This window comes from Camelus bactrianus, chromosome 7 (assembly GCF_048773025.1).
Source record: "Camelus bactrianus isolate YW-2024 breed Bactrian camel chromosome 7, ASM4877302v1, whole genome shotgun sequence".
Taxonomy (NCBI): domain Eukaryota; kingdom Metazoa; phylum Chordata; class Mammalia; order Artiodactyla; family Camelidae; genus Camelus; species Camelus bactrianus.
This window is the reverse complement of record NC_133545.1, coordinates 67,498,789-67,516,636: the sequence shown is the minus strand read 5'-3', so window position 1 is coordinate 67,516,636 and position 17,848 is coordinate 67,498,789. Positions and strand designations below refer to the sequence as shown.

Sequence of the window (17,848 nt, the reverse complement as noted above, 5' to 3'; positions counted from 1 at the left end):
TTTTATTTTCTCTATCCTCTCATAAAATTTTACTTGAGAAAATGTTTTTGCTCCTTAAAGTGAAACTTCTGAAAAAGAAAGCAAGGTAAACCATCAAAAGAAATAATCATCAAAATGTATATGGGAGGTGATTATATATTAGCACTAAGGGAAAAAAAAGAATGAAACACTGTTTGAGTTGGCATAATGGAAAATGACCAGTGGCAAAATGCCTATCTGTGTTTGAGGTGGAGGAACTGATAAGTGATGAGTGATTTGAGGTCAACCAAATGAAGAGAAATTTGGGGGACATGACATTGCATGTGTAGGTTTGTGAGTCATATGGGTAGTCCTATAGTTCAAACCTAGGGAAGAAATCATTTTTATAAGATACTAAGCATAGAAGAAAAAATAGAGAGGCATAATGATAGTTCTGGAATTGAGAATTCTCTCAAAACACTTAGGATGTCTTCAAATTCTTCAAATAGATTTCTTTAAAACAGAAACCGTAACTTCACTTTTAGCCTGTGTATCTCTTTAAATCTAAAGTGGATTTCTTTTAGACAGCTTATATTTGGATCTTGGGTCTTGTTTTTTGTTTTGTTTTGTTTTGTTTTGTTTGTTTTTTCAGTCCACTTAGTTACTCGATCTTTTAATTGGTGAGTTTAACCCATTTACTTTTAAAGTAATTATCGATAAGTAGGGACTTACTGCCATTTTGTTAACTTTTCTGTTTTGTAGTTTTCTTGTTCCTTTCCTCTTTTCTTGCTGTCTTTCTTTGTGGTTTAACAGTTTTTGTGGTGGTATCCTTTGATGCTTTTTATCTTTGGTATATCTGTTACAGGTTTTTCTTTTGTGGTTATCCTGAGGCTTGCATCAAATCTCTCATAGTTCTAACAGTCTATTTTAAGCTGATAACAATTTAACTTCAATCACATACAAAAGCTCTACACTTTCACTTCCACCCCCAACACTTTGTTATTGATGTTAGAGTTCACTTCTTTCTATACTCTATACCCATTAAAACTTTTTGTGCTTACAGTTATTCTTAATACTTCTGTCTTTTAATTTTTATATCAGGGTTAAAAGTAATTTACACACCATCATTACAATATTACAATATTCTGTGTTTGTCTATATATTTACCAGTGAGGTTGGTACTTTCACGTACTTTCTTGTTGCTGTTTAACATCTATTCATTTCAACTTAAAGAATTCTCCTTGGTGATGCTCATAGAGCAGGACTAGTGCAGACAAACTGCCTCATGTTTTTATTTATCTGGGAAAGTCTTTCATCTCGCCTTTATTTTTGTGTACCATAAATGTAAATGCATATCCGGTGCCACAGATAAAAGTTACTAAAGAAACTGAAGTTATATGGAATAAGAAAGGAGGTAGAATAGGGGAAGAAATAAGAGAAACTACCAGGGGAGTATTAAAGAATAAACCGAGGAATAACGGCAAGAAGAGAAAGGGTACCCTTACCGTTCATGAAGTCAAATAGGTCCACACATTATCTACTGGCATCCAACTCTTCTAATTTTTTTCCCCCTAAGACATTGTTTTTGTTTAAAACTAGGACTCCAGCTAGTATATAAGAAGTCTTTAATCCCAAAAAGCCATCCTCAAGTTGGTGTTTCCCCAACATTTTTCATTCCATAGTTCCAAAGGCTTTGTGCTCTGTAATGGGATGCCAAGCTGGAAAATTGAAGGGACACTATTATTGCTGAAATAATCAGAGTTCTGAAGGGAGAGAAGCCGGTTTCTGAGTTTGTATCTACCCAGAAAAATGCACGATGAGTTCATTGTCTGGTCTGCCAACATTCCAAACACAGCCTTTCACTGAGCAAGCATATCAGAAATCCAAATTTAAGCAATTATCTGGGCATACTGTAGCTGCCGGCAGTGTACATAGCTTGACACGGTCATTAGTTTTTATGCTGTTTTAGAGCAAATGTGGTACCAGAAACCCAATTTACTCCTGACAGAATACTATTAGGCAGCCAAAGCATGAAGACTGTCAAAGGCTTCCTCTAAGTAAAGCAGGCTGCTGACATAAGGTGTGCTGCCATCAAAAATATACTTACACACTTAGGATTTTTTTTGATACTCAATTTTTCTTGCCTCCTTATACATTCTTATAAATACCACATTCTCTCTACTAGTGATAGTTGACATTAACAAAGAACATTTTTTTTCTGTCTCAAAATCCCTACTGCACGGATAGCAGTACCCCATTTAAAATGATGGTAGGGCAGCTGGCCTGCATGTTGGTGGTGAAATGAAAAAGAAGGGTCACAGAAATGCATGCCAAGTGAGAAACAAGGTTACAAGCATTGAGGGGTGACTAAGAATGTCATAGCTTGGAAACTCTCTTCAAGTGCCTTCACCCCTTGCCTAGTCAAATCCTGACATTTGAACCTTCTTAGAGGTAATTTGAAAGATACCTCCCAAGGTGACCAAAAAAATCTCAGCCTGATGAACACGAGTATATTGTAATCTAATGATGTACTTTCTGACTCTCAAGCAGCAAAACACCTGAAATACAGATTGTTAGCCAAAAGTCACTTCTTTCTGATTAGCATTTAGAACCCTGTTGTAAGACCAGGGAATATTTCTCCTGATTCAGCCCCCAATACTCTTAAGTAAGACTTTCTCAAACCAAGGAGTGTGGCTGGGGGAATAAAATATACTATGAAGAGGAAAGAAAATGGGGAAGAGTGTAAGATATTTAGGGAAAAATGAACAATTCTGTGTTAAAGGCACACAATGTATAAATTTGATCATAGGGGAAAAGATTGTCAAATTAACATCCATTTGTATTTTAGAGGACATTTGATAGGTGACAGATAAACAGATTAATGCGTGTATGTATTAAACAAATATTTAGCAGGTACCTACTGTATTTCAGGTGCATACCATTTCAGGTTCTGAAAATATAGCAGTGTTATTAAGAGAGGGAAGTTTTATGGGTTTATTTTCTTATTTTTATTTTATTACTACCTTTTAAATGGAGGAACCAGAGATTGAACCCAGGACCTCATGCATACTAAGCATACGCTCTGCCACTGAACTATTTACCTTCTTCCCGAGAGAGAAGTTTTATGCTAGCAATAGCTAATATTCTTATGTGAATGATTCACAGTAAACTTTTTGCGTTATTTCAGTGGTCACACATCCTAAAAAGAAATTGAAATACGCTCCCATGATAGCAAACAAGTGAGATGGATGCATTCAACATTAGATATAAGGTTTAAGAAAGATCTGTCTGAGGAGGAGACTTTTGAGTTCACCATGCAAAAGAAAGGCTGAGAGACGCTTCAGGCAGAGGAACAGCACTGGCAATGACTGAGAATAAATGAGCTTCAGAAAGAAAAGACCAATGTGGCTAAACTTACTAGGAGTGAGGGTGCATTGGGCAGAGAAGTGAGAGAGACAGGCAGAGACCAGCTCATGGAGAAACTCTGAAGCTAGTGAAAAGACTGATTGCAATTGCTGTGGATTAAAAGAGACAAAAGTTGCCAATTAAAGGACTTGTGGCTGCATGGCAGGAAAAAGACAATGATGGCTTAGACAAGGTGTCTCATGAAGATGGAGAGATTTGAGATATGTTTTGCAAGTAGTGTTAATAGGATTTTTTCAATAATTTTTCAATAATTGGAACTTGATGAAATAAAAAAGTATCGAGTGAATCTACATGTCCGTTGACAGATGACTGGATGAAGAAGTGGTGGTATATTTATACAATGGGATACTACTCAGCCATAAAAAAGAATAAAATAATGCCATTTGCAGCAACATGGATAAGACCTGGAGTTCGTCATTCTAAGTGAAGTCAGAGAAAGAAAAATATCATATGATATCACTCGTATGCGAAATCAAAAAAGAAAAAGGCACGAATGAACTTATTTACAAAACAGAAACAGTCTCACAGACATAGAAAACAAACTTATGGTTACCAGGGGGGAAGGGGACTGGGAGAGGATAAATTGGGAGTTCGAGATTTGCAGATACTAACAACTGTATATAAAATAGATAAATAACACATTTCTTCTGTATAGCACAGGAAACTGTGTTCAATATTTTGTAGTAACCTATAATGATAAAGAATTTGAAAATAAATATATGTATATGTATGACTGAAACATTATGCTGTACACCAGAAATAGATATAACAATGGAAACTGACTATACTACAATTAAAAAAAAAAGTCTTAGCTTTTGATTAGAACCCCAAACTGGCAACAACCCAAATATCCTTCAGCAGACAAATTGTTAAACAAAAAGTGGTGCATTCATACTATGGTGTAGTACTCAGCAAGAAAACAGAAGCAGCCAGCCACTGATGAAAGCAACAGCTTGGATGAACCTGAATTCAGGGCAATGACACTGAGGGAAAAACGCCATCTCAAAAAAACGTTACATGCTCTCTGATTCCATTTCTTTAGTGATATGAAACAAGAAAATCACAGAGATGAACACTAGATTAGTGGCTGCTAGGGACTACAGAAGTGTGCAGGAAGGTTGCAGCTGTGGTCTTAGAAGGATTTCATGGGATCCTTGTGATGAAACTATTCTGTGGCTGTAATGGTGGTCACAACAAATCTATGCATGAGACAAAATTTCACAGACTAAATACCAATACAAACCGACAAGTGAATGCCAATGAGATCTGTGTAAGATTAGTGGATAATATTGATATGAAATTTATGGTTGTGACCTTTTATTACAGTTAGGCAAGGTGTTACAACTAGGGGAAACATCTTGAATGGCAAATAGGGAATTTCTCTGTCTTATTTCTTATAACTATATGTAAATCTACAGCTATTTCAAAATTAAAAATTAAAAAACGTTAGCTGCTGGCATCATGAAGAGAAGGTGAAAGCTAACCTAACAGCTACATTGTGAATGATGCCTGTGAGAAAATTCATGGAAAGATAGCTGTTGGTTTTGTGGGTTATATCATTTAAATTGCTCATTTAAAATTCTCTTAGTTGTGGCTACGTGAGCTACAAACAAAAATAGAAATAATTCTCTAAGGTGTTTATCTGTTTTCCCTTAACGGTGAATATTTTACCTTTGCATTAAATTATAGCCACGAGGTGAGTTCTGTAAGTGCTTTCATATTGTGGATGATGGCCCACCTGTAACAAAATTGCCTACTGTGTTTATGGAACGGTGCAGAGCCCTACCCTACACCCTTGACCTACTCAGAATCTGGGTGCACAGCAGTGATCTTCAAGAAACCATTTAAGGCTTCTCTTAAATGTTTCTAGCATTTTGGTGCTAAATGTAATATCCTATTTATAGAGAGAAAAGTAGCAAACATCATGGTTGAGTACTTACTTTGAAGCCAGGCAGGCATATGTTGGATTTCCTTATCCATCACTTCTCAACTGTTGGAATTTCATCAAATGTATTAACTTTATAAAATCCCCACTTCTTCATTTATTAAATGCTAGTAGTAACACAGGATTTGGTGAGGATTCAATGAGTTAAAAGTTTTATTGCTTGGAAAATTGCCTGAGAAAACCTACATACTCCATCCCATGTATGTATGTATGTATGTAGCTATCTATCTCTCCATCTCTCTATTTATAATACCTATATTTCTTTCTCTATAAATTTTTGATATGTAAATGCTTATGATTTATTTCTTACTTCAAGTTGTAAACATTTTAGGACAAAAACTTGGATATTTATTTTTTTATATCTCACTAGGGTCTTGGAAGCCCTGGTTGATTGGAAAAGTTCTTTATTGGTATCTTCCTTAATGATATAGATTAATTAAAATGACATTGATACATTTGGAAAAGATGGGCATATAGGTACTTTGCCCAATATTGTGATAAGCAGTTAATGAACTTCATAAGTTATTTCTTTGTTATAGCTCTTTATGTAATTTACAAGTTCATGTTTGTAACCAGGATTCCATATTGACTTATCTTTCTAGGACACTTAGTCCCACTGTTTTCTCATTTGCCTCATCTCTAAATTGGCCCCAAAGGAAACGTAATTATGAATTAAATATTGACAGGGAATGATCTGTTACATTCCAGCATCTAATTTATGAGCTGTTAAATATTATGGCTCCTTCAAACCAAATGAAAATTAACTCACTGTTTTGAAATAAAGAAGTCTTTTTTTGTTGTTTATTTTATCTCATTTTGAGCTTACAAACAGTCAGGCATATTAGCTCAGTCAAATGTGCATATATCCCTGACAGGACTGGAGAGTTCATCAGCTCTGCACATCTTGGCATAGACATTTGTTGAAAACAATTTTTTTTCTTCTCATTCTGCTAACATCTTAAGAGCTACTATATTTATAGAATAATTGTGGTAAATTAGTTTCTAAATGATGTATGAAATGAAATATCCTTGCCAACTTCCCATAATGGGCTGATTCTGCTATGCTCAGTTACTTCTTCGAATGTGTATGTGTCTTCAATCCTATTTGAATTTCCTCTTTTTTTTTTTTTTTTTTTTGCTATAAATGTATCTAAATCCCCCCCCCCCCAAATTAGCTGATATTGGGGTAATCATTTAGACCTGATAAACAATTATTGAGATTACCTTGGGAAATTCTCTTGTGGTAAATAACTATATCCACATATTATTTATGTGTGGAAATATACTTTTTCCTTATTTATGTAGGTTACAGGGACCTCCCAAAGTCACTTAGGTCAATTATCTGCTGGGAAATTAAACTTATTCAAGGAATTCTGAGTCCCATTAATAATATCTGAGAATTCTTGTTCTGTACTAACATCAAAGAGTTCAGTGACCCATGCATGTTTAGGATGCATGAAAGACAACTGAGTTTGAGATGATCCACAGGTTTCAAAATTAATTTTCCGAGCATTAAATATTTTAAACCATTGAGATTTGGAGAAGATAAACACATTTCAAAATTCAACTTAAAGTTTGAAAAATAGAGTTTTTGCTCATTGAGGAAAAGGTGATGATTTTTTTTTCTGAAGATAATGTGACTTATTGCTAATGACTATAGATATTTTCAAATACCCCAGAAGGATAAATACATATTTAATGTAACAAAAATTATAGGTGAATGTCCAAAGAAGAGACTCCATTATTGACACAGACTTTATCCTCATTTTTCTTTGAATGTGTTTCAAGTTAATCTCCCTTTTTCCAGGGACTCAACAGAAAGGAGAAACTGAGTCAGTACCCACTAGGCATGATGCGAAAAATAAAATTTTAATGCAAATTAATAATTCACATTTTCTCATTTCCTTTAGATTTCAGAGAAGAATTATTTTAATCAACACTTTCTTTAAACTTGGATGATTTATATAATAATTTATGTCATATTCAATTATGAAGTGATAAAATGTTTTTTCTATTTTCTGTAGAGAAACTTTTAACTCCAGCTTTAATACATGAACTTAGTTTGAATACTGGAGGTGAATTCCAGATTTTTTTTATAAACTGTATCCCTTGCAAATTTTCATAGATGATCTAGTCAAGGCAACTTGAGAGACATGGCTTGATATCTGCTGCTATCTTAAGTTGGATTTCCTATGAAAAAGACTTTGAGAAGAGATTCTATACACAGAATTTATTAGAGAGTGCTCTTGGGGAAAACTTCAGCAGGGAAGAAAGGGAAGTAAAATTTGGTGGACGATGCTGAATTCCAGTGCATTTGGAAGAGAGCCACTATCAGTTTCACGAGAAGCTTAGGAGCTAGAATGGTTCTTAATATTTGTCCCAAATTGAGGCAAAGGGGACAGACAAGTCTTTATCGTCCCATCTTGACCAAATATTGGATGTGGTCTGACCCTGTAGAAACTGAAACCTGAAGCAGCTCCATTCGGCTAAATGCAATTCCCTATAAGGGTCTCACCTATGAGTCTCTGGCAGCCCAAACCCCCAGAGCTTGAATGCCTCATTCCTGAAGGGGACATCTGGGTGGTGTACCACACCATCTACCACAGTCCATCCCATGTGCTGCTCATGTCTACTTGCTTCACGCTGTAAGTTCATAAGATCTGGGAAAAGGTAGTTCAAGAGTCTCATTAATCTCTATGACTGAGAAATTTATAAGAGGGAGACGAGTGGACTGAATTTCAGGTCTGCCAGGATAGCTATTCTGACAACCACAGTGGGAGTTCAACATCTTCGTCTTTGACTCACATTTGACTCTCCTTGCTCTAGTTAGCACCTCTGCTAATCCAGATCCTTTCTTTATGCCATGACGTAGACTCTCATCTCTAAGGAGTCAGAGCCCCTGGTCACCATGCCTTACTACTACATTTCTTTTTTCACTATCAAAATTGAGCTACAGGTTACAAGAGATATGCAAATAGATCAATGGGTACAAAACACTTTCTTCTCTGTTCTTTTTTTTTTTAACACCTTTATTGTGGTATGATTCCTGCACAGTGAACTACACATATTTCAGAGGTACAATTTGATAAATTTTGACAGATAGATGTATACACCGGTGAAACCACCACCACAATCAAGATAGCTAACACTTCTATTACTTCCCAAGAGGTGCAAATTTCGAATTCCCAATTTATCCCTTCCTACCCCCTTTAACCCTTGGTAACCTTAAGTTTGTTCTCTATGTCTGTGAGTCTGTTTCTGTTTTGTAGATAAGTCCATTTATCTCCTTTTTTTAGATTCTACACATAAGCAATATCATATGGTATTTTTCTTTCTCTTTCTGCCTTGTTTCACTTAGAATGAAAATCTCCAGGTCCATCCATGTTACTGCAAATGGCATTATTTTACTCTTTTTTATGGCCGAATAGTATTCGTGTGTGTGTGTGTGTGTGTGTGTGTGTGTGTGTGTGTGTGTACACCACATCTTCTTTATCCAGTCATCTGTCCATGGACATTTGGGTTGTTTCTATGTCTTGGATATTGTAAATAGTGCTGCTGTGAACACAGGGATACATGTGTCTTTTCCAGTTATATTTTCCTCCAGATATATGCCCAGGAGTGGTATTGTTAGATTATATGATAAGTCTGTTTTTAGTTTCTTGAGGAATCTCCATAGTGCCCTCCATAATGGCTGCACTCATTTACATTCCCACCAACAATGTAGGAGGATTCCCTTTTCTCCACATCCTCTCAAACACTTATCATTTATGGACTTTTTAATGATGATCATTCTAACTGATGTGATGTAATCTCTGTTCTTACTTTGTGACAGCAATCCTACCTCTTTATAATGACAGGGTTAAATATTTCTTTCACTTTGATGACTCTGTTCCTTTTCTGCTGATCTGTTGGCCACAAGGAACGCAAGGTTATCAGGGACAGGTCTTGCCTTAAGTTTAATCAGCTTTCTATTATACCCTCTATTGGTAGTTACTCTGGGAACTAGAGTAAACCCGGCGTTTAGAGTTGCAAATTATGCAAGTGAGTCATTGGGGATGACTGTAAGTGAGGCCACTCCTTTTATATCCTAGGTTCCTGGACCCATATGTTCTAATATTCTACTTGTTTAGGACATAATACAATACTGGTTAACTAATAGGTAGATACACAGACAGACAGGTAGATAGATAGGAAGAATCCTATCCTCACAGGATTATCATCTCCAAAACTCGGCTGTCCTTTCAAAAGTTTCCCTCCATTAGCTCACTGGTTCTGCATTGGAGGGACTTTGTCTGCCACCCTCTTCTCCACAGGGATGATTGGCAACGTCTGGAAATATTTCTGTTTTTCACAGCCGCGTTGTGGTGCCACTGGAATCTAGTGGGGAGAGTCCAGCAGTCCAGCAATGCTGATAAATATCCTGGAGGGCATTGTAGAACCCCCATAAAAAACAATCCTTTGACCCAAAATGTCAATTCTGCAGGGGTTTAGAAATCCTGTCTTAGTTCATCCAGTCAGTGGCTCATGACAGATGTTGAATATGCTATGACTACGGTACCCATAACTATGTGCCACCTAGCATTTCTCTTTTACCATAAAGTAGCTTTGGCCACAGGAGATATAACATCTTGCTGAATCAAATATTTTATAAGATCTTACAGTGGTTCTGACCATGACATTATAAGTAAGAAGGGCTAATCCATGCCTGGAATATGAGGCATGTTTACTAAAGTCAGTAAGAATACGGCATTTCCAGGGTGTGATGTCTGATGTAATCAATGAATCACTAAATGGCTAATTAGCCTCTTCAAAGAATGATGTTTGATTAGGGACTTGGTATTGATTTCTGTCGCTGTAAGTTTTGACATTTGCCAATAGCAGCAGCTCAATTCACTTTGGAGATTAGAAGGCTCAGCAGTTAATCACATGCATGGACTCCACCTCCAGTGACTGTGACTGTTCTATTCATGAGCCTGTTTTTCTTGGAGCTGAAGAAAGGGGCAGGTTAATAGCAACCAAACGGGTTGTTGGATCTGTGTAGCTTTTTAGGGTCTCTTCTATGTTGGATACTCTTTGGTATGTTCACATGTGAATCAAAGATCATGGCATTTTGCACCTGCCCACAATATGACCATCCACATACCTCTTCTCCATATCCTCTTATCCTTCTCCTGCGTATCCTTCTCCTTCAAGGCTCCTTTCCAGCTGGCCAGCCATTTACTGCTCCTTTTATTTCAGATACATACTTACTGTAAGTGACTTCCATTTAGCACAAGTTAATGAGTAGGTGTGACACCTAAATAAGGCTCAGCACAGTGGGAGGATTTCACCTCAGCATTACCTTCCAGAGCCACCTCTGACTGACTGTTAATGAAGCAGCAGTATGTTTTATGTTCCCACCTGTACTCCAGGCCACATCATCCATGAACTGCCCTTGAACCATCTCCTCTTCCATCATTAGATCATAAAAGACTTCTTCCCAACATGGATACAAGTGTGAGTTGAAAGAGAGATCTAAAATTTTAATTTGTCTTACGTAGTGATATATGAATTATATAAACTATCTGCCAGGTTTATTGAGAGGAAAAAATAAAATGATGAATATGTAAAACCCATTGGAATATTAGAAACTACGCTATTATTAGTGTTTTTATCATATAACAAAATGAAATTGGTATTATGATAGGCAGAGACTCAATAACCAGATTAGCTACCTAACATTTGAGATCTTGAGATAAAAATAAGGAGAAAAAAGGGGGGGGACCTTAATGCTAGGAGTTCCACAAATATTTTCTGAGGGGATTCAAGAGTTAATACCTCTAAATATAAGAAGCCTGTGTCAAAGTAAAAAGTAACATACTGCTTCCTTCAGCACAGAGGTCTTGATATAAAAGAAACCAACAAATAAACAAAAGACTAGTGAAAACAGTTGCAAAGAATGATGCTCCCAAGACGGCACTGAATTATTTCACAATTTTTCTTTGGTTCTGTACATTCAGAAGGAAGGTGTTTTAAGCTCTCAAAGCACATGTTCCCTAACTAGTCCTGTATGTTGGCAATCAGGTGAATTTCACTTTGCAGATTAGCTAATCACTTACACACACACGCGCGTGCGCCCCACTACTTACAGTTTCTTTCACTATTGGTAGACCTGTGACCAAATCAAAATTTTGTAATACAAATGGATTTATAGGAAAAGTGATGATATAGATAAGCTCCAATATATTTTGCTTCAACACATCTGAATAAGGGTGTCATGAGAAAGCCAGGTGTTTGAATCTAATCTATATTAAATAATATTACAAAATATGCATTTCAAGAGAAAAAGAAACCCTTTATTTATAATTAATTTGTATGCATAATTTACCTTATTTTTATTTCAGTAATACTAAGTTTGAGAAGCATAACTTACGGTCTCACTGGCTAGATAGTTTACTGAGCAGTGGTATGAAATCAACTTGGGCTTAATGATTTCAATAATCCTCGAAACGACAGACCTGCACATGTACAGTCAAATTAATGATATTTTGTCTAAACACTGCAAAGTCATTGGTTTGGAATTGATGCTCTTAGATTCTTTACTCTTCTAGAATTTTGAAGATTGATACCTTCAATTACAAATAATTCTCTCTGATCATGTCAATTTAACTCAAAAAATCAAAGGTTTAATCTACAATTTAAATAACATTTTTTTTTTGAAAATCTTTTGAGCACATGTTCTTCTCCCACTAAAGATTTAGATATTCAACAGGTATGTTAACTGCTTTCAGTTAGTGAAAATTAGAGAACCTATATTTTATACTGTTCTTCTAGTGGGCAATGCTGTTTCAGTGGTTCAGTGCATAATCTGGCAGTCAAAATAATATGACACTTGTAGTAAATCATATGTCATTTGGCAACAAGATCTTGAATCCAGCTCATTTTTTCTGTGACTTTTTAAAATATATATTTCTTTAAGTTTTACATATATATATATGTTACATCTATATGTTTCAGCCTATATTGAAATTCATATGAATGAAATATTAAAAAATGAAATATAAGAAGCCATCCTAAAATTAAGCTCAGTTTTCTGAGCTTATATATGTGTGTGTGTATATATATATATGTATACACACACACATAGCTTTTTGCAGTTGAATTATTTATAAATAAATGTTGAAACAATTCAGATTCTCTTAGATTATTTACGACAATTTCCTTATGTCGAGATTCCTAAGACTAATAAGGAAGGACTGAGAGTTCCAGTTATAAGTCAACCAATTTAAATAAATAACATTGGCATAGTATATTTTTAGAATACGCTCTTGTATTTTATGCTCACCAAAGTTATATTTCGTAAATACACAATAGACAGCATTTTCAATAAGAGTAGTTCTTCTATCCCCTCAGAAAGATAAAGCTAGTTCCAGCTGCCTAATAATAGTTACCATAATAAAGAATACATCACACGGCACATTACCTTCTTTCTTGAAAAAAAGTAAAGCATTAGCTATACTCTGCCTGGTTAATACGCTTTCTCTGAAATTACAAGGTACAATTCTCAATGGAATGAGCTAAATCTTGAGTTTATTACGTAAAGTATTTTTCTCTTGAGACTAAATTTCAGTTAGTGAAACTAAGCTAACACAGATACACCAATTCTTTTCCTAGAGGGAATAGACTCACTGGGTGAGTAGAACTGGAAAATTATCAAAAATACCCAAACTCAGTCTTAAACTGAACAATCTCTATCTTAAATAAGATATGCACATACTTTGCGTGTAAAGACTTTAATGTAAGTAAGCCACCAATTCTTAATGAATGGATTGAATGGACAATTTCTACTGTCTAGCATTCATGTTATAAAATTAAACATTCTTCATATATCTTCATCTATCTATCTATCTATCTGTCTATAGTCAAGTGATTTTTGACAAAAGTGTTAAGGTAATTCAGTAGGGAAAAGGTAGCTTTTCCAACAAACCATGCCGGAACAACTTGATATTCCCATGGCGGAGAGGAGCTTTGCTTTCTACCTCATAAAATGCCTAAAAACAAATATAGAGAATATCTTCATTATTGTGTTTTAAACCAAGTTTTTTTTCTTAAGCATTTTTTATTGAGTTATAGTCATTTTACAGTGTTGTGTCAAATTCAAAGGTTTTTTTTTATGTTACTATTTTTGTGCTATCTATAAAACTTTGTCTACTTATATATTTAACAAACACAACTCTCTATTCTCTTCTGTTATTTTTGTATATCCTCATACAAATACCATACAATTTCTATAGCTTATGGTAAGCCTTGAAATTAAGTTTCAAGATTGTTTTGCCTGTTCTAGGTCCTTTCTTTCTTTTATAGTAATTTTAGTTTAGGCTTGTCAGTTTCTTCAAAAAAGCCAAAGATTCTTGGATGAGTCCAGTTATTTGGATTAAAATTTTGTTTGAAAATTCTGTGCTTCAGATGATCGCACTGTACTGGCTCCTTGAAAGTAATTTCATAAAGTCAGTTTACCATGGTCATGTTTCAGAAATTTCAGTGGTTTTCCCTAGGACATAATCAGTCCCCAGCTCTCAGTCTTGAGAGAATAAGCAAAGTCACTTCAGCGAGCTTAAGAAGACAAGATCACATTGCCAACTATATTCAGCTAATAGAGATTAGAGAATGCAACAGTTGATTAATTTCTTCAAAGCAGTGAGATTGTAGAGTTTCATATAGTTCTTCTATTTAAAATATTGGATAAAAGAGCTAAAAGTTTCCTTTCTTTTCTTGGAGTCTGCATCATTGTTCTTTTTTTTATTTTCCTTTAATTTTCAAAATGAGAAAAGGACTTACATTTCAGCTCCTTCACACTGAGCACCCATAAAGCTAGACTTTACTGTGAGCTGAGTAAATTGCATCTACATACAAAGGAGCACATCTGCATTGAAAAGCTAACAGATGAATCTTTCCTCAGAAAAACTGAGAACTCTGTTGGTGTTTGGGAGAAGCTTTGTTTTTCTCCTGGTAACCTTGATGACTGCTGGACCTGCTGCTGTCAGAGGACTAATGGGGAAACTGAAAAAGTTGATCAGAGCATCAGAACCCGATACCATGGAACACAGGGCTGACAATCCAGGTATCTCTTTTATTTGCAGTTTTTACTATTCATAAACTAAATAAAGAGAGGGCCAGATTGGGAATAACTACATAGAATGAGTCTAAAGTTATTTCGAAAACAGGTCCCATGGTAGAGTGAGGAACTAAAATTTGGGACAGTTACTAGATAATTTCTCTCTGATGCTGGGTGAGAGTGGTGTGAGACTGAGTGTAGACAAGGGACTAAGTCTGGGGAAGACATATGTGAATATTGACGAGCAGGTAGTCCTGAGACAGAGGGAGCCTGAGTTTTGTGCTCTGAGCTAAGATTCATTTAGGAAGTAAGTATTAGTCTGGATATACAAATTCACAAAAACAGGCAGAGAGCAGGAACTGGTTCTGAAACAGAGTATCTAGAATGATGGTACAGTCTGATAAGTGGATTTGTGAGCTAAGACTTGGAGCAAGTCTCTGAAGCAGTGGTATAAATGGGTTAAAATCGTCATGCAACAACTAACTAAACTTAAGGTCACTAATGATAAGGGGCCAGTTGTGGCACCAGTGGGAATCATTCCATTTATGTAGGGCTGGCCTAAATTTAGACTGATTTTATTATAAATAAATATGCATTTTAAAGGTCATGAAGCTTTTAAAATTTATTATTAAAAATATTTCTATAAAGTTTCTGTCTGTGTTTTAACATTAAATAAAAATGGCTGTATAATTTTTTTAACAAACTGAAAGGGCATGCATGAAATATTCTGATTGGAAATAGAGGTTATCTTATGTGGTATATAAAAAATGCACTTTGAGAGGCCTAGAGAGAATGAAAATCAATAGAAAGTTCTCATTTGGAATTACTAAAGTGAGTGCAGTGAGAGGCCTGGATGTTTGTTGGCCAACAGGGAACACATGCTATGTCTGCAAAAATGCCAGCAGTGAAGGAGACACGTCTTGTTTCTCACACAAGCCTGAAATCAAGTCTCGAGTGCACTGCCCAAAATGCAGGCATTAAATTGAAACTGAAATTCCTTCATATTAAAACCAACTTTGTATTGTCTTCCCAGGGTTCTCGGGGTGCCTAGTGATTCTTCTGAGTGAGGGAGGCCAGTTAAGACAGACTATATTGAATCCACCAGGGAATGGTTCTAGGTCTCTACATTAAACAGCTATGGAATTATGTGAATTATATGAATTTTTTTTACATTAAATTGAAAAATTTGCTTGATGCATATTCTCTTATCCCTTTGTGAGGTACTAGGAAGACCTCTACATTCAGGAACAAGAGATGGGTTTCATATATCAACAATGTCACCTAACAGCTGTGTGATGTTGGACAGAAAAAAACTCTTGGTGACTCACTTTCTTTTAGTGAATAATAATAAAGTCTACACAACCAAACTATTCTGAGGATTATTATTGAAAAACAACTAACAGGATTTTTTATACAACTTTCTGTTTAGAATATGTTTCTTACTTTTTCTGTACTTATACCTTGACAAAGAAAATGAACTCCAGGAAGAGGAAGAAAAAGTAAAAAAGAACTTCAGAAGGAAGAAATGTTATAAATCTATGACTAATTTGTGGCTTCCTGGGCATCCCCATCTAAATTAAGGCTGTTTGATAAGAGGGATGTTGAGGATTGTTGAGGAAATGTTTTACTGTTTTACAGATATGTATTTTGGGGTTCAAATTACCTCTTACATTGTAGTTACTCTGATTGTGTAGCACTGAGAGGGGTAAAACTGGATCCTAGAATTGAAGCAAGAAGTATCTGTAAAACATTTGATGTTGATCGAAAAGTTATAGATAACTAAAGGGGTCATTTAATTTTTCTTAAGTTGTCAAATCTGTTTTGTCAGCATAAGAAAATATCTAAGGATAGGGAGGCAGCAGCTGTTTTTATTTAACAGTTGTTCACTATTGGGGATGGACCACCCACTTTTCCATAAGCCTTGAATATGTAAGGTTGGGTGTAGAAGCAAGAGGAAGAAAATGCCCAATTCCTGTGAGTCTTAAAGAGTGCGCATAGCCACGAGTGTGTGTGTGTGTGTGTGTGTGTGTGTGCGTGTGTGCGCGCACATATGTAAGAGTTGTATGCAAGCGTGTATGTTGTGAGTTTTTGTCAATATACGTGAATAAGTGATGAGTGTGAATGTAATCTAAGTAAAACAAAATTCGAGCAACTGTAATACTGTTGAATGAAACCAATTGTTACTTCCATGAAGAAAGATGCTATTCTAAAAGGAAATATGACTGTTAATTTTGTTACAAGGGCTATCTAACTTAGGATTTCACTTAAAGGCCAAATAAATTTGAATTCATATACCTATTATGAAATAAATAGTGCATGAATTCAAAGTGTAGAGAATTGATGACTGAACTTATAAAAGCGTTTCCTTCAGCTTCTCATGCCTATACACACTTATCTACTGTATTAAAATGAAACTACTTGCTCAGGCATTATTGAAAGTGTAACAGATAATAAGAGATACCCATATCCATAATGTGTTGCCATTAAGTCTATATTGATTAATTCAACAATAGTTAGAAGTGTTTTTTTCCAATATGTTTTAGTGAGTCAATTTCTGTACATGGCTATGTGTAGAATGTTATGTCTATAAACCTAATGCAGAAAAAAATGCACATATATTATTCAAAATTCAAATCAGTATTATTCTTACATTAAATATGGATCATTTAAATAATCTTCTAATTTAACCTTGAAATTTGATGGTAAGAAGAAACCTTAGAGTTGAACTAATCCAATTAGTCTACTAAATGACTTGCTCTTTGTGGACCTCAGATCTATCATTAAAATCCCATGACTTTACATCCTTTTCAATTGAAATCCACTTCTTTGCCTTTGAACATTTTAGTAGTCTGTAAATTTGAGATCTTAAGCACTTTATCCCATTTTTCCTAGAAAGGGAAATTTTAAGAGCAAAATGTGCTATTGGCACGTTAGTTTTACATAACTCTTAAAAGTCTTATATATCATACTGTGTGATGTGAATTTTGATGCGTGGGTGAGATGTAAGGCTCTATATGTAGACAGGGGACATACGCTTGGATGTGAGTTGATGTAGGAGGAAGACTAATTTTTACTGGATTGTAAACAGGTATAAAAATTGTTACTGTCTATCTGGGAGTTATGAAATATATCGTTGAAGCCTGACTGTGTAGAACTTAACCAGTATGCTGCTGATTGCCAGATTAACATTTTCCAGAAAAAAAAAAACTTTCTTGAGTTATAGGCCTATTTATATAATATTTGATTTCCACTTGGACGTCTCAGATTGATCAGACCAAAACCTCCTCATTGTCTCTTCGAATCTTTTCCTAACTTAGATCTGTGTGGTAATACTGTGATCTGTTCAGTCAGCCAAGCAAGAAATCCAAGATTAATTTAAGATTCAGCTTTCAGTTCTCTCTCACTTTGAACCCAATTAAACCTTG

General features: G+C 35.3%; 1 long non-coding RNA gene across 2 annotated transcripts in view; it reads left to right on the top strand.

Annotated features, from left to right (window-relative positions):
- LOC123614502 (uncharacterized) overlaps positions 1-17,848 on the top strand; it is a 455,655-nt gene that overhangs the window by 103,669 nt on the left and 334,138 nt on the right. For both annotated transcript variants that reach the window (XR_012508250.1, XR_012508249.1), the window contains exon 3: positions 14,268-14,429. This is a non-coding gene — a long non-coding RNA (uncharacterized LOC123614502). The remainder of the gene's footprint in view (positions 1-14,267; positions 14,430-17,848) is intronic.